Source organism: Cuculus canorus, chromosome 13, assembly GCF_017976375.1.
Source record: "Cuculus canorus isolate bCucCan1 chromosome 13, bCucCan1.pri, whole genome shotgun sequence".
Classification (NCBI taxonomy): Eukaryota; Metazoa; Chordata; class Aves; order Cuculiformes; family Cuculidae; genus Cuculus; species Cuculus canorus.
Window position 1 is genome coordinate 9068645 of NC_071413.1, and position 14851 is coordinate 9083495.

General features: G+C 37.1%; 1 long non-coding RNA gene across 1 annotated transcript in view; it reads left to right on the forward strand.

Moving 5' to 3' along the window:
- LOC128853494 (uncharacterized) overlaps nt 1-14851 on the forward strand; it is a 97608-nt gene that overhangs the window by 19952 nt on the left and 62805 nt on the right. The gene's annotated exons all lie outside the window — the stretch shown is intronic.

Below are 14851 nucleotides of genomic sequence, written 5' to 3' on the forward strand. Positions count from 1 at the left end.
TGACTCCAGGTATGATGGGAGGGAAAAGAGTGTCTTGCACTGTATGTAGACCACATCACATGACAGACTTCATACAGTGCTTTATTTGCCAGTCTAAGTCACCACAGCTGTACGAGGAGCTGACATGGGTGGGCTGTAGGGAGGATTCACCTCCATGTACCATCTCAGTGTGGAAGTGATCAGCCATCCCTTCTTGGTTCACATCAGTACTACTTATGTCACACCCAATGCTTTAGCCATCGTGAACTGTGACAAAGATGATTGCTTAGGCTTTATCTTCTGTAAGAAAATATAATCTTGAATTGTTCTGCAAAGAGCAGTTTTAGTGAGTGGGTGAAATTAATCATTGCAACATTTACCCAAAACTCATAAAAATATGTTAGTTTTGCCAAAAAAGACCAGTGCTGCTTGGTGAGGTTGTTATCCACATAGCAGGCAGGAGGAAAGTGAAGAGCTCTGAAAGTTTTAGTCTGAGCTTGTTGCCATTGTGTTGCAGAAACACAGCTGCCATAACTAAGATGTAATTAGCTTTTACATTAGTTTTATAGTGCTTTTGAATTACCTTCCCTAAAATATGCAGCTGTTCTACTGTTTTTCATTGTTTTGTTTCCACAAATTAGATGTTACATGTTAAATGCTCTTACATAAATGAATACACATGCACATTCACATGGGTTTTTCTTCCTTATTTTTCACCAAGCTAACACTGGAACACAGGCATAAAATTAAATGCAGGAGAAATGTAGTTATCAAATGCACAAGCGATAAGTGTAATTTGGAACATGAGAGTATTATCTGTTGTTCTCCAAAGAAGAGAAACTACATCTTTTCTACACTGACAGAAGCAATAGTAAAAGTTAAACATCATTTCTCAGGTTCTATAAACCAAACTGACTGACGTGCTGTCTGCTGAAATATACATTGCCTCAAAATTGATGCTCCTAGGTTTTTTTTATGTATCTCAATTTTTAGCAATTTGTCTTCCTCAAAGACAAAAAAAAAGAAGTGAGGGGAAGCGATTCCTAGCGTCTGCCCATAATGAAGGATTCTTTTTATTCTGTATTTCAATTCTTTCTTGATCAAACCCATGCCATTCTCTGAGCTGCTTCTTGAGAAGGAAAAATAGTTTTTAGCCTTGGAGACAAGAATTAAACAGCTTGCCCTAGAGGGCTCTAAATCTAATAGCAAGGATGAACACTCTTGTAATTATTCATTCTGGTGTTTCAGGTTTGGAAAGTGTAAAGTAAACCAATCTGAGTAGTCTTTCTAAATGGTTGCATGGTAAAAGATTTCCTTGTCATGAGAAGGCTAGGAGATCTTGATCCTAAAGGAGAGGAAGGCCTGGGATGGTTTTAAACTGTCTTGCAATATATTTACTTTGCTCTTTTCTGGGCCATTCTGTGTTTTATCTGTTGAAGAGGAAACATAATATTTCTCATCAAGTGAAATAAATTAACCTTCCTTCTCTCTCACATTTATATACTGAAGATAAAGCTGTGGCTTCCTGGTTACTTTAACCCAGATTGCAGCTGAATTCCTGATTTTCCCCTTCCCCCAGTTTTTCCCCCGTTCAATAAAAAGTCATTATTTGTCTATTTAGTATCCTGTGATGCCTAAAGGGGTCAGTTAAGTGCTGTTGCTTGCATGAGGGAGAGGAAGTGTGGATGGGAGGGGGAAGAGCAGAGGATGCATTGCCAGCTTCCATCAGTCTAAATTTTTCTAACAGCAATAAAAGGTGGGTCTATGCTTATCTAGTTTGTTTTGGCTGAAGTAGTTTTGTACCTGCTCTGAAAGGGCAGTTACCTCTGCAGCTGAGTTGATGATGACCATCTGGGGATAAACCTTTTCCACCAACACACCTATTGACAAGGTGGGTGTTTGTCTGCACCCTTAATTTCTTCTCTCTGCAGAGCTGAACTAAGAATCTAGTGAACTAGATTGGCTGTATATAAAACCCTTAGATATCCATTTGATGCTGAGAGTTCCCCATGTTAATTTCTTATTATCTCTTATTATTTCTTAGCCATTCCTATTTGGCAGGTACGGTATTTAATTTAGTGAAATACAGAGCAAAAGGAAGTTTTGCTATGCTATGTCTCAAGAAAATATATTTGAACATACTGTCAGTTAAAAGATATGCAGAGATCTTACTTCATAGTTGCAAGAAAATTTTGAGAATATATTACTCTTCATTTTCCATTTTTCCCATTAGCTGAAAGACTGATTTCTTCAGGAATGAAGAGCCCCATCCTACTTCTTTTTCTATCTCTTGATCAAGGCCGCTAAGGCTGTGTATAACAAGATAAAGCAGAAAAGAGGTGGTGGCAGAGGTTGTGTTTTGGGGTATTGTCAATCCAATGTATTTAATTCTTTATCAGTCATTGATTAAGAATCCATGGCATTGTTTTAACAGGAAACATGAATTCAAACTTAATAAAGCGTGAGCTCTTATTTATTTTTCTCAAGTCTTCCCACATGAGGTTTTGGAGAAAACTTGGGTATGAATGAGTGCTGAGTCCCACCACAGTGCTGAACTATTCAACCAGAAGCTGAGTGAAGCTACCATTTGCCTCCGCTCTGGAGTGGCAGTTGTAAGACATCTGTCTGAGTATCTCTGTCAGCCCCACAACACTTTCACATAAACCTGTTCCAATTTTTAAGATGTTCTTAAACAGCAATAAATGAAGCATGTTTCATTGTGCAACATGGGTGGTAGGTATATAGTGTACACTTCTTAAAATTCAAATTCGTGATCCTGTTAGAAGGCAAACCACTAGCCAATCTGTTGTAAAATTCTTATTATGAGAAGTGTTATTGCAAGTGTTCAGTGCACACAACATAAAACACACTTAAAGCAGGTTAAAGAATTTACAGATTTTCTTAGGTCTTTGTTGTCCTTTTTGTTGTTGCTGCTTTTTTCTTGATTATCTTTTTCATAAAATACTGTAAAATGTCAACAGCACAGAGCCTGGAAATGGAAACTTGGATAAATTATTATCTAGTGCATTAGAAACTTATGTAATAAAAATTATGGAAGCAAGTATCTTTTACTAAAGTAGAGTTTTGTGGAGGTTGCAGCAGCTGAAGTTGGTTATTTAGCCTTTCAGAGAGCTGGTTTATATTTTATGATGGAGATAAGCATTATTGAAGTGTGATAGAAATCAGCTGCACGTTCTGAAATTAGTGACACTATTTCATCTGGCTGCTTTGGTTTTTGTAGGGTTCAGTACCTTCTGCAGTGTAGTGCACACTAGAGGGCTTCTAAAATAAAAACATCCTAGGTTTGATATTTGTATCATCACTGAGGGAAAAAATATTTCAGTATCAGTATGATGAGTACGATTTTCCATCGATGTAAACTATCGCAGCTCCATTGAGTTTAGTAAATCATGGTATATAATGTACAACTTATACTATTCCTTGCAATATTTGATGCCATGAATATTTATGTCTGTCTGTCTTGCAGCCATGACAAATGAAACAACTCAGAAGTATCTACATTAAAAAAAATCCAACCAGAAAAATATTATTTAAGCAGTTTGTGAGAGGAGAAGTAGCCAATCCAAGTACTGTATTTCACCTTCGTACTTCTTAACGTGAAAATGACAAAAATCTTAGCTGGGATGTGTATTGGTTTTAAAAGTGAGAAACGTAGTTTGAGAAATTGATGTGATCTCAGCTTCCTGCTGTGTACATTCACACCTGTAAGAGGATATTAAATGTCAATGTGCTTGGATAGATTGATGTTGGTTTTGGTTGATGATAAAGACTGGTAAAAACCTAGTGTTGTTTCTTACGATCAGTAAGGAACAAGAAATTTGGTTAGCAGTTTTTTGGTTTTTTTCACATGATGTGCTTTGGCTTTTGTTACAAAAAATGTCATGACAAAATACTGTAGTTAACTCTCAAATGAATTGTCTCCAGTAATGTCATTCTCATCTACCCCACCTCTCAAATATGAAGTAAAAAGTAAAGAATGAAATAAGTGAAATACGTAAATTGAGCTGCATTTGTGATCTTGTAAATGCTACAGACGGCTTAGATTCTTCTCAGAATATCTGTGTGCATATTGGTGCCTCCTAGTAGATCTGATGAAGTGCAACTGACTGTAACAAGAGGCTCTGGGTTCATTCTAAGTGCTGCTGAGAAGACCATGAGATCAGAATACAGGAATCTTTAGAGCATGTCAGAAAGTAAAAACCTTATATTACATGCGGATGAAGGAGGCTAAAAAAAAAGTCAGTTTGATCTTATCTGCGGTTATAGGCTTTGCTAGAATAATCCTTGCACATGAATGCATGCATTCACAGCTGTTTTTTAATGTACGTAAGGAGTGCATATACTTTTAAAGTTCAACATTGTGCTTCTTTCTCCTCCTTTCAGCTGTAGTGAAAACTATTCTTGCAGATGCTGGTAATATCCATGTATGAAGACTGTAGTGAGGAAGCTAGTGCTTTCAGTAATAAATACATGCTTATCTGGTAGTTTGTGTGTTTTCTAAAGGACCTGGAGTCAGAGTTCAAAAAGAGCAAGTTATTTTTGGAGTTTTTAGTGTTGCTTCATAGTTAATTTCTTCTTTGTAACATCAAGAATTCATCTGTAATTCTTGCTCCCCATGTAGTGGAATGAGAGGAATAGTAAAATAAGGTCTGTTAAGAAGAGCGGTGTCGTTGAGAAAGATCTGTGTAAAATACTCTGCAGCCTGTCTTGCCGTGCTCAGAAAATAAGTGAATTTCAGTATGTGCATGCCTCCATCAAAAAGCTGAAATTTTGATTGCTGGTTTCTAGTTTATTGTAGGTTTATATCTCAGCTGAGTTTAATGTTGAGCATGCTGTCCCTTCCGTAAGTATGCAAAATGCTGAAAGCACATTGTCAGATTTGCTAGAAAGGCAGCAATTTCAAGAGCGAAATTTGCATTTGAACTTCCTATATGTTAAAATGGCCAGCAACGTGGTGTTCTGTTCTTTTTTGATTTTTCTGGTGACTTATGACAACATTCACACTCAACTGTGTAGACAAGAAGTTTAATTCTTTCGGAGATTTGCTTGTATCATATATTTTTTCTGTAATCATCAGTTTTTTACAAAACAGTCTGAGACATGCGAGTACTATCCCCAGTTTACAGGTAATGTAAATTCTTTACTGTAGCAAAGAAAAATGAATGGCAATTGATACTAATGCTGGTTGCCTGAATTGAGACACCTAGGGCCGAGGTTACCGTTTTTCAATCCCCACGTGGCGTGTACACTTGGTGATCAGGGAACAGCTTCCATCACAGCTAGTCAGTATTCAGAAACGTCCTACAAAAGGATCTCCAGTCAGAAGCTCTGAAATTGTGGAACAAGTTTGATTCAAAAAATTTCCAACTATGAGAAAGTAAAGCAGAGATGGGGACAAAATGCCATTCCACTATGCGATATTCAGATGTCGTAATATGAGGGTGTCTTCTCTCTAATGCCTTTCTCTTCCCACTGCCTGCCATTTTATTTCAAATGTGCTTGTGAACTTCAGCAATAACTTCAGCGTGTATCCATCCTAAGCACTAGGGAATGTGGAAAGGAATAATATGGAAAGGGCCAGATGATACATAATGTATGGGATGCTGCCCCAAATACTAGTTCTGCTGGCACCTTGCATTGCACCTCCCAATTTCTTTACTTTCCTTTCACCCTGCGTAGTCTTATCCTGCCAAATGTGTTTTATTTGTCTTTGCTATTCATCTCCTGTTCTGCTCCATCTAGACAGACTACTGGCATGAATGTTTAAAGTTTGGCAAAGCCATTATCAGCTGGAAGCAGCGTTGCTGTGCTAGGCTTTACTTTGGAGGGGATGCAAGGCCAGGAGGATTTCTGTAGCATGGCTGTAACTTACTGAGCTGCTGTCATGCAATGCCCAAACATGTTTTTGTGAGAGAGGCTTTGTTAGACTTCAGGTGTAATAATTTGTTGACTTAAAAGTATAAATCAGGCTGAGGTCATTCCTAAATGGAATCAGAGTAGCTTTGTGTAACTTCTTACTATGTTTTGTGATAAAACCTCTTTGACAGACAGGCTTGCTCTGTGAGATCATACCTTGTTCTAGTGGCTGGCCCTGGAACAAGAACATTTAACTGCTTAAATAAAGGTGCTCTTAGCTTACAGTCTGGAAGATTTTTCTTTCAAGATATGAAAAATCCAGTCTTCACTGCCAGGTCTCTGTGGTTATATGTTGTTGTACATAGTCGCATACACATAAAACATGCTACCACGTTGACTCTGCATATGTGTATAAAATAAGGCAGTTTAATTTAAGCTTTGACTATACTTAAATCCCTCTTCATAAGTGCATAAGAATAAGCAGGCATCCTATAATTTTATTATTTAACAGCAAGTTCTCTACTCATTCAGAGATTTTACTGTAGATTGTGACTGTAGAAAAAAATACAGTTTATCTGTGGCCACTGTATAGCAGTGATGGAGGAGCTGTATTGAAGCCTTACTCAGTGACACAGAGAGAACTTTTCTTTACGAATATCCTTTGGCAGCTATTGCTGACAGATGTAACAATAGAAAATAATGATATTTTAATGACATTTAATATTTTAAATATATTGAGTGTGTTGTTGCACAAGTGACTTTCTGCAGTTGTCCACAGAGCATCCCAAAGGCATGTTTGAGGTGCATCAAGCAAGAACTATTTGGTCTTTATCTTAAAACACTTACGAAAAGTAGAGCACAATCAAAGAGAACCTTGTCCATGATCTATGGGTCATTTGCAGTATATTCAACAGTCTGCAGTTTTTGTTTCTCTTTTCTGAAACAAATTCCCTTTACTTGTGCACTTGCAAAATGTGCAAGTACAGTTGAGCATCTGTGGTCCTTGTGTTTTAATTTATGGACATTTCTGCTTGTGTGTATAAGTCGGGAGCTGCAAACTCAGAGCTTTGTGCGCCCAGTTCTGAAGGCATACGTGCAACTTTGATGTAATGAGCACCTAAACATTTGAAAGTAATAGAGACAAGAGGGATAATTTGAAGTTGTTATTGGAAGGGTAGAAAAGTTGAAGGCTTTTAATAGCTTTATTTCCCCCATGTGAATTATGTATGTTGTAATAAAAGACCAAGTGAATGCTGGGATGAATAAGTGACTGAATGAACTGTTATATCTCTTTCCCACTCTCCAGCTTGTGGAATCCAAAGTTAGGGACCGTTAGGAGCCCTATCAGCTGCAGGGCAGTAGATGGGAAGTTCACAGCTAATCTAGCACACACAGAGTTAAAAATGTTTTCTTTTTGCTTCAAAGGCATCACTGTGAACTCTTGCACTGGGATTCCGGTAGACCTCATAGTTACTGATAGTGAATGTGCTAACACAAAAGGGAGAAAGCTTAGTAAATAAAATGGCACTTCAGTCTTGCAAGTAGTTCTTGAGGTATTCTGTGTTTGGTTTATGCAGTTGATATTTCCAGGTTATTCTTCTCAAGTGTAACTTCTGTCACAGTTCATACCAAAAAACCTGAAGTTCTTCAGTTCAAGAGTTAAAATAGCTTGATGCAACAAGGAAGCAAAATTTTGAGGTTTAGAATGACAATCTAGATGGAGTAACTAATTTCTTCTAAAAGTAACTTTCCCTGCCTGTGTTGTATTTTAAAGTGTGTTTGGTAATGAATACTATAGTTAAATTTAGACTTGCACGCTAAGCCTGTTTTATAAACTCATTTCTTTTCCGCAGATTCTTTTTTCTCATCTTCAAAGATGATTTTATATGATATTAGATTTTGAGAAAGACTGCAAAATCTTTCTTTTCCTCTCTTCTGTCCACGCTTCTTATCTGTATTCAGACCATATAGTAATTTCTGAGTGGTTTTAATATTCATCAGAGTCACAAGCCAAACCACATTACTGATCTCTTTGGACATTTTGTTCCCCAAAACTTCACCCTCTTTCACTTGTGGCCTCCCTCCTTGTCCCTGCATTCGCTGTTCTTTCCCTAGGGAGGCCTCTTTCTGTCTTGGATACATTTCTTCTAAGCTGGGAACTGTTTTTACCCTTCTGCAAAAGAAAAACTGTAGAGAGCTGAGAAATTCCTTAGCTATGTAAAAATGCAAGCCAAGGTCTAGAATGTCTTCAATGATGTAACTGATGCCGTTTGACTCTCTGAAGTTTCCTGACGAGGACAGAGAAACGGGGACTTGGTCTGCCAATAATAGATTAAAACATTTTAGGAAATCTCTGCCTCCTCATGTACTTTTTGTTTGTTCTCTCCTTTTAGAGGCACATCCAATATTGTCGAGAAATACTAAAGAGCAAAAAGAAACCTGTTCTGTATGATTCAACCTGAAAATTTATATCATATTTTAAATTTACAATCTCTGAAAGTAGAACCTGCACTCATTTAGTGTTCATGGAATCACCATTAGTAAGAAGAAAATGTGTAGCTTTTGCACATCTCAAATAAGCATGTTTTTAAGGTAATGTTTTCAATGTGAATGTTGAAAAAAACAAAAATAAATTTATCCATTAACATTAATAATATTTCTTGAACAGAAGTTTGATTAGTTTAGTACTAATATTTTCTAATTTCCTGCTCTTCTGAGAATCATTTTTAAACAGGATATTGATTCTGTTTACAAAAAAAGAGCCAGTTTATTAATATAAAATTGGAGTTGTGCCTAGATGGATATATGTACTCCCTTGCAGTTATAGGCTTTATATTGGAGCTAAATGCTGAGGTTCACCCACCATCCACAAATAGTATCTGACTTTACAGTAGAAGACTTTTGGGACTACCTTTTCTTCCTAATTTTTCTTTGTATATATTGTTGTAGTTTTCCCATAGAGATTACATGACTGATACCCGCTGAGGGTCTTGTCCAGTGCAATTTAAAATGTCTAGGTTCTCAATTGGAGGTCCAAGGCTCTAATCCTGACCTGTGGAAATTAGCCTGTATTTTATCACTGGTCTGAGTCCATATAGAGTTGTGCCCTTTCCAAAGAGAGATTTGTTGACAGCATTCATGCAATATGTATTATTTATTTACAAATATGTAAATACCTCTTCAGTGACTAATTTCTTAGTGATTTTATTTTGCATTCACTTAACCGTGGAGCTGGAAATTTGAGTTTGTCTTATATATGGCTGGATGGTTAGTCTGTGTGATGTTTATTTTTCAGAGGAACCTTAGTGTTTCAGAAAAAAGGCACTTAACAAAAGTGTAGACTGGTATGCATGTTACAGAAAAAATATGTCTCCATTCCCCTCTGTTATGTGAGCTTTTAAAAAAGTTTATGTTTGTATTGTCTCTCCATTGACTTGATCAGTTGAGCAGAGTTTTGGAGTTATAATTTGGATGGAAGGGAAAACAGATGGTGGAGTCAGGTGCTTCATTTGTACAGTCTGGTTCAGGGGATTTCAGTGAAAAGTACCTAAATATCTTTGCAGGTTGAGACCCAAAGCGGTGCCTGTGTCACACCGCATGTTTTGCTGGAGCAGGGAATCGGACCTGGATTTTATATAGTTAAACCTACCACCTCACCTTGTTTACTTATGTTCTCTCTTTAAGCTGGCTGATTAATTTGAATTCATTTGAACTTAATTTGAAGTACAAACTGATTCATTTGAATGATTTGAATGTACTGATTCATTTAGAAATGCACATATGACTGTGAGAAAAGTAAATTGCAACAAACTTACATTGCAAAGAAGGGAGACCAAATTCTATCTGCTGTGATGTATCTGAGTTCAGCTGTATTGGCTGGAGTTTAATTTGGGTAAAAAATACATTTCTTGTAAACATGATTAAAAACGCAGTAGATCATCTGATATTTTTCTGGTAAATGGCTGATCATGTATGGAAACCTCTCAGTCTTCCACACTCACAAATATTTAAATTCCATCATTCCTTGGGGTTTTAAAATTGCTTCCAGTATTTTTGAAAGGGGCTGTTGATTGGAGATGAGTAAGCAACCCCTCTCTTAAGATAAAATAGACTCTTTGGCTTGCAGTCTGTAATTAATTTGTCTTGCTATCAGTCACAGTGGAAGTATCTTTATATTTTTTGAATCAAATGTTATTCATGGCAATGAACTTGAAAATCAGTCATGTCATATGCACTGTTTGATTCTTGTTAATGTCACTGTGCACTCTGAGAACGCTCAGTTCTCGGTATCCTTACATTTCTGTGGTTATTTTAACAATTGTTGTTTATGGACCTTGAAATTCTATGTAAATTAATCACTGCATTACTCCTTCCCTCATGTTTAGACTAGTTCCTACTTCCCTAAAATCACTAAAAGCTCTCTTACCTAATACCCTTCACCGTGCAGGCTGACAACAAATTCATAGATGCATTGAGTAATTCCAAGTCTCAATTTTGAGAGAAACATTTTATTTTCCCTAATTATCTTTATAAAAAAAACGCACTCAGCCATCTTCTTTTCTTGTAGTAAAGCCCTATTTTCAACCTCTTCATTTTTTTGTGCTTTAGCCTCTTAGTTTCTATGCCCTGTGTTCATGAAGTTGTTTCACAGTTGTCTTGGAGTTGCAATGATTTGTGTCAGCTGCTAACCTGTCTTTCTTACTACTTGTCTTTTGTTTCATTTCTCTAGATCCGCACACTAAAACCACATTTTAAAATTTTATACAAACCTACCGGGTCTCTTCCTGCTTCGTATCAATCCTGCAGACCCCCCTCTAATATGCTGATTGTAATAACTGAGACTGTGCAAAGGCTAGGTAGAATCTGATGAGCAAAACTGGCGTATCTCCCATCTCTGGGCTTGATCCTATTTCCATTCAGGTTAGTGAAAAATCTCTCATCGAATTCACTGCAGCAAGGTCAATATTAAATTTCCATGTATCAGTATTCATAACTCTGCATTTTCTGATGGTGATTTTTCCTCCTTCTGGGACAGAAGCTATGTCTTTGTCTGTGTTACCGCATGATCTTGGCAACTGAGCCAGATCTGAGTTTGGGATCTGATCTCTATTGTAATACCAATATCAAAAACTGGGAAAGCAAAAAAGAAGGGAAAAGGATTTGGGTGTTACTGGTCATTTTGTTCATTGGAACTGGTGAATTTGCCCACTTTGTGTTCAGTTTTATGAATTCTTTAGTGAGAGAAGTTTTCCTTTTTGCTTGGGTATTTTATATGTATGAGCAGTGACTGTGCGTATATGTATTATCATGATCCTTTTGTTAGTTTGTAGTGACAATGCGGTATTGTAATGCTTCTGCTGTTTTGGTTTTTAATTACGTGACTTAGTGTTCTTTATGAATCAGTCTGTGAAGATTACTTGAATTTAACTTACTGTTGCATGACATGCAACATCCTGTTTTGTAGCTAAGCAGTGGATATATAATACCACATGAAATAAAGGAAAACACCATCCTCCTAAAAATATAACATAGGATTCTGCAGAAAATGAACTGGATTCTAGAGGCTTGTCTTGCAATTATCTCTCAAATCAAAACTTCCTTCTCTAAAACTTGAGGAACTGAGTCTGTTTGCACATAGTTAATTTAGACCTTACATTGGCCAGCACTGCAGTGGCTGGCTCATAAGGTTTATGTGATCTGTAGCAAGTTAAGTGCCAAGGTGTCTAAATAAATTAGAGCAGAGGATCCATAACCAAACTGGGAAAGCTCAAGAAAAATGTGAGGAGGCTAACAAAGAGGTACTGCTACAATCTATTTTTACCCAGTATCATAGTTTTTTTCCAGGATATGGAATGTGGGAGGTGTAGCTGTAATGCCCTCGTCTACCTTATGGATTGGAACATCCAAAAGTATATCCCAAATGAGGAGCAGGATACTTAGAAGTGAAGGAGGGCTTTCTCAGTGCCTCCCATTGAAGCTGTTCTGCTTTGCAAAGAACAGTTATATGTTCAGTAGGCCAGTGAGAGAGAGCAAAGATATTGCTGGGACCTACTAGTCAGAACACTTCTCTGGGAAGGTGGGAATGATGTTCCTGTCCAGCTTCAGCAGTGTCACCTTGCAGATCAGCACAACATCTAGAAAATAAGCTGCTGTGCATATTGTACAAGGGGAGTCCTGACTAAAGTCTGGTGACTAAGTATGAATGGGTTTGAGCAAAAGCAAGATGCAGAACTGAGCAGCAGCAGATGACATCTAATCTTTATTTCTTGGCTGGTGCTGCTGCTCAGCAGTCTCCTTGAGGACTCAGTTACATGGTGGAGTCAGCTTTCTGAATCCAAAGGAAAAAAGTGGCTTTTATGACAAGGGAAGGTTCTTTCTTCGTAATCTGTTCACAAAGTAGAACATTAATCCGCTGCAAATCATGCTCCCATAATATAAATGTCATCTTCCTTAATGTTTGAAGCACAGATTTTACACAGGGAAAATTGAAAGGCCTTGCAGAATAGAAATGAGAACATTTTAGAGCATTAATTGACTTATGGGCCGAGAACCTCATCCCAAGTATGTGAGTTTGGCTTTTTGTTCTTGGTTGGTTACAATTCTTTCTATATCAGTTGAAGATGACCTATTTTTCTAGAGGTAAGAATTAAATGTCTAAAAGATGTACCCTTCTTGTCAAATGAACAAGACCTTCCTGTCTTAAAAAGACAGTTATTTTCATATGTATAATCTCTAGTCAGCTGCTTTAATTAAAAAAACAAAACTGTGACTTAGTGTTGTTGTAGAACATATACAAGTAATATGCAGGCAAAAATAACCCAAGTCTCTGCAAATCTAATATCTCAGCCCACCTTTGTTTTGTAAGGTGATAGGAAGTCTTAGTTTCAAGAAAGAATGTTTTTAAACATATGGCGGTTACACAAGTGAAGAATCTGAAAGCTCTGTTACCGAGCACGTGCTCTAAATGCTACTCAGTGGCCACACTGGAGTCAGTCAGTGCTCACAAAAGCAGGCTCTTTTGTATTTTAAAAAGGATTATTGGCACAATTCTAAGTGAACAAAGACTTTGCCTAAATACTGAGAGAAAGCTTGCCAGCGAAGACCCAGAAGACAGGTTCTTCAAAGCAGCTGTGTAAATCTGGTACCTGATTTCCATTGATGCATTGCCTGAGGAGATGCCCTGTTCTCTGTAACTCGGAAAGAGCCACACTGCTGCCGTGATGTGCAGTACAGTCATTCCACAGGTTGTCTTAAAACCAGGTGGAACTATGGCCTCGGGAAATTGGAGGATTTTAATGGTGCAAAGATAACACTGTGTTAGTTTGCAAATCATAAAATAATTTACGTTTGAAGGTCCTGCCAAGCATTAGTTTAACATATAGTAAACATAAAAATAAGTTTTCAAAATTATTAGTTATATTTACAAACTATTTGTTGTCATAGTAATTTTAGGAATGTTACTTAGAATTAATTTAAGAACAAACAGTACCTTTTCTGGGACTGGGGCCGATGTTCGCAGCAGCCGATCATTACTTAGACTAAAAGACGCCAGTGGCTGTGATCAAGGAATAGAAAGACTGATGAAGAATACAAAGATTCTGCAAGCAACTTTGGGACATGTTAGACTTCAGCTACTTGCTGCATTTATACCACAAGTAGAGAGCTACTGTGATCAGTAAGAGGAGCTGTTAGAAAATCAAAATTTGTGTGTAATTGGTGTTACTGGCTGTTATCTTCTAAAGATAGGAATAGAAATATATCTAAGTTATAAACATTTTTCTCTCTAGTACATTTTATTTAATGATGGTAGTTTTGTGGGACTACATTTCAACTTCATAATTATGCTTTTTTCCCCAATCTTCATTGACATATTTTTCAGGTTTAAATATTTGCATTTTCGTTTGGTTGAAAATCATCCTGCCTATCCTCAGTTTCTTTTGCTACTGCATTTTTTGCTTACACACACAGAATTACTTACACTCATTTCGCCATACCTTGCTGCAGCAGAACACATTGGTAGCACTTCCACCAAGCTGACTTTTGGATTGAGTGCCTAACCCTTTGCTGTGTCCTGTTGAGGATAGGTTTCTGCTCTGTCAGCCGTGGTCACAATACACAAGCGTGTATTGCGTGCTTGCCAACAGGTTCTTCTTGTTTGAAGGCTGACAGGCTCTTCCATGGTAATTTTTCATTATGACTGTGCAGAAGAGCCGTTGGCCTCGCTGCTACTCTGTTTATTTGTGCCTGTTATGTGTTAAGAAGGTGATTTTTTAATTGTTATTATTTATGATGTAATTTCAGTCCATATATGCTGGCATGGTTTTGTGCTTGTGCTGGTCTTCTTCTGTGCTTTGGTTAGTTCAATTTTTTTAATTTTTGTTTTAATTTTAATTTCTGTAGCTCCTGTTACAGAAACTTAAAGTGTGTTTTTAAATAAAAGCCCCTCCTCTGTGATTTAGAGTGCAAGTTTCATAGCTGGCCCCTGTACAGTGGACACTGGAATTCTTTCTGTTTTTAAATGGATTTGCACAGCTCATGAAAACTGAATGCAGGCTATTGCAGAATGGGTTTTGCACTCTTTTTTAGTAATTGCATATAATTATAATGCTATTTAAATGAATCTGATTAAACATTTTATCAACCTGATTAAACATTTTATTAGTACTTTACTACTTAATTAACAGCTATTGCTGAAAACGTTTCCTATACTGAGACTTACTGCCACTTAAGCATCCACCCTGATGAAATGTAACTCCCCCTTTGAACGAATACATGACATTCTGTGGAATGTTTTTTCTTGGTTGTTTCTTGAAAGGGAGCAACTTATTTAGGGCTGAGTATCTGAAATTAAACAGTCTTTGCTTATGCTTTCTGCATAAAAATTGCAGACTATATAGATAAAATTCTCAACAATAATTCACATTCTCAGATAGATGAAGAGGTTTCATCCTACAAGCCATTGAGTTGTAAAGCTTTCAGGTTTTTCTGCTGCTAA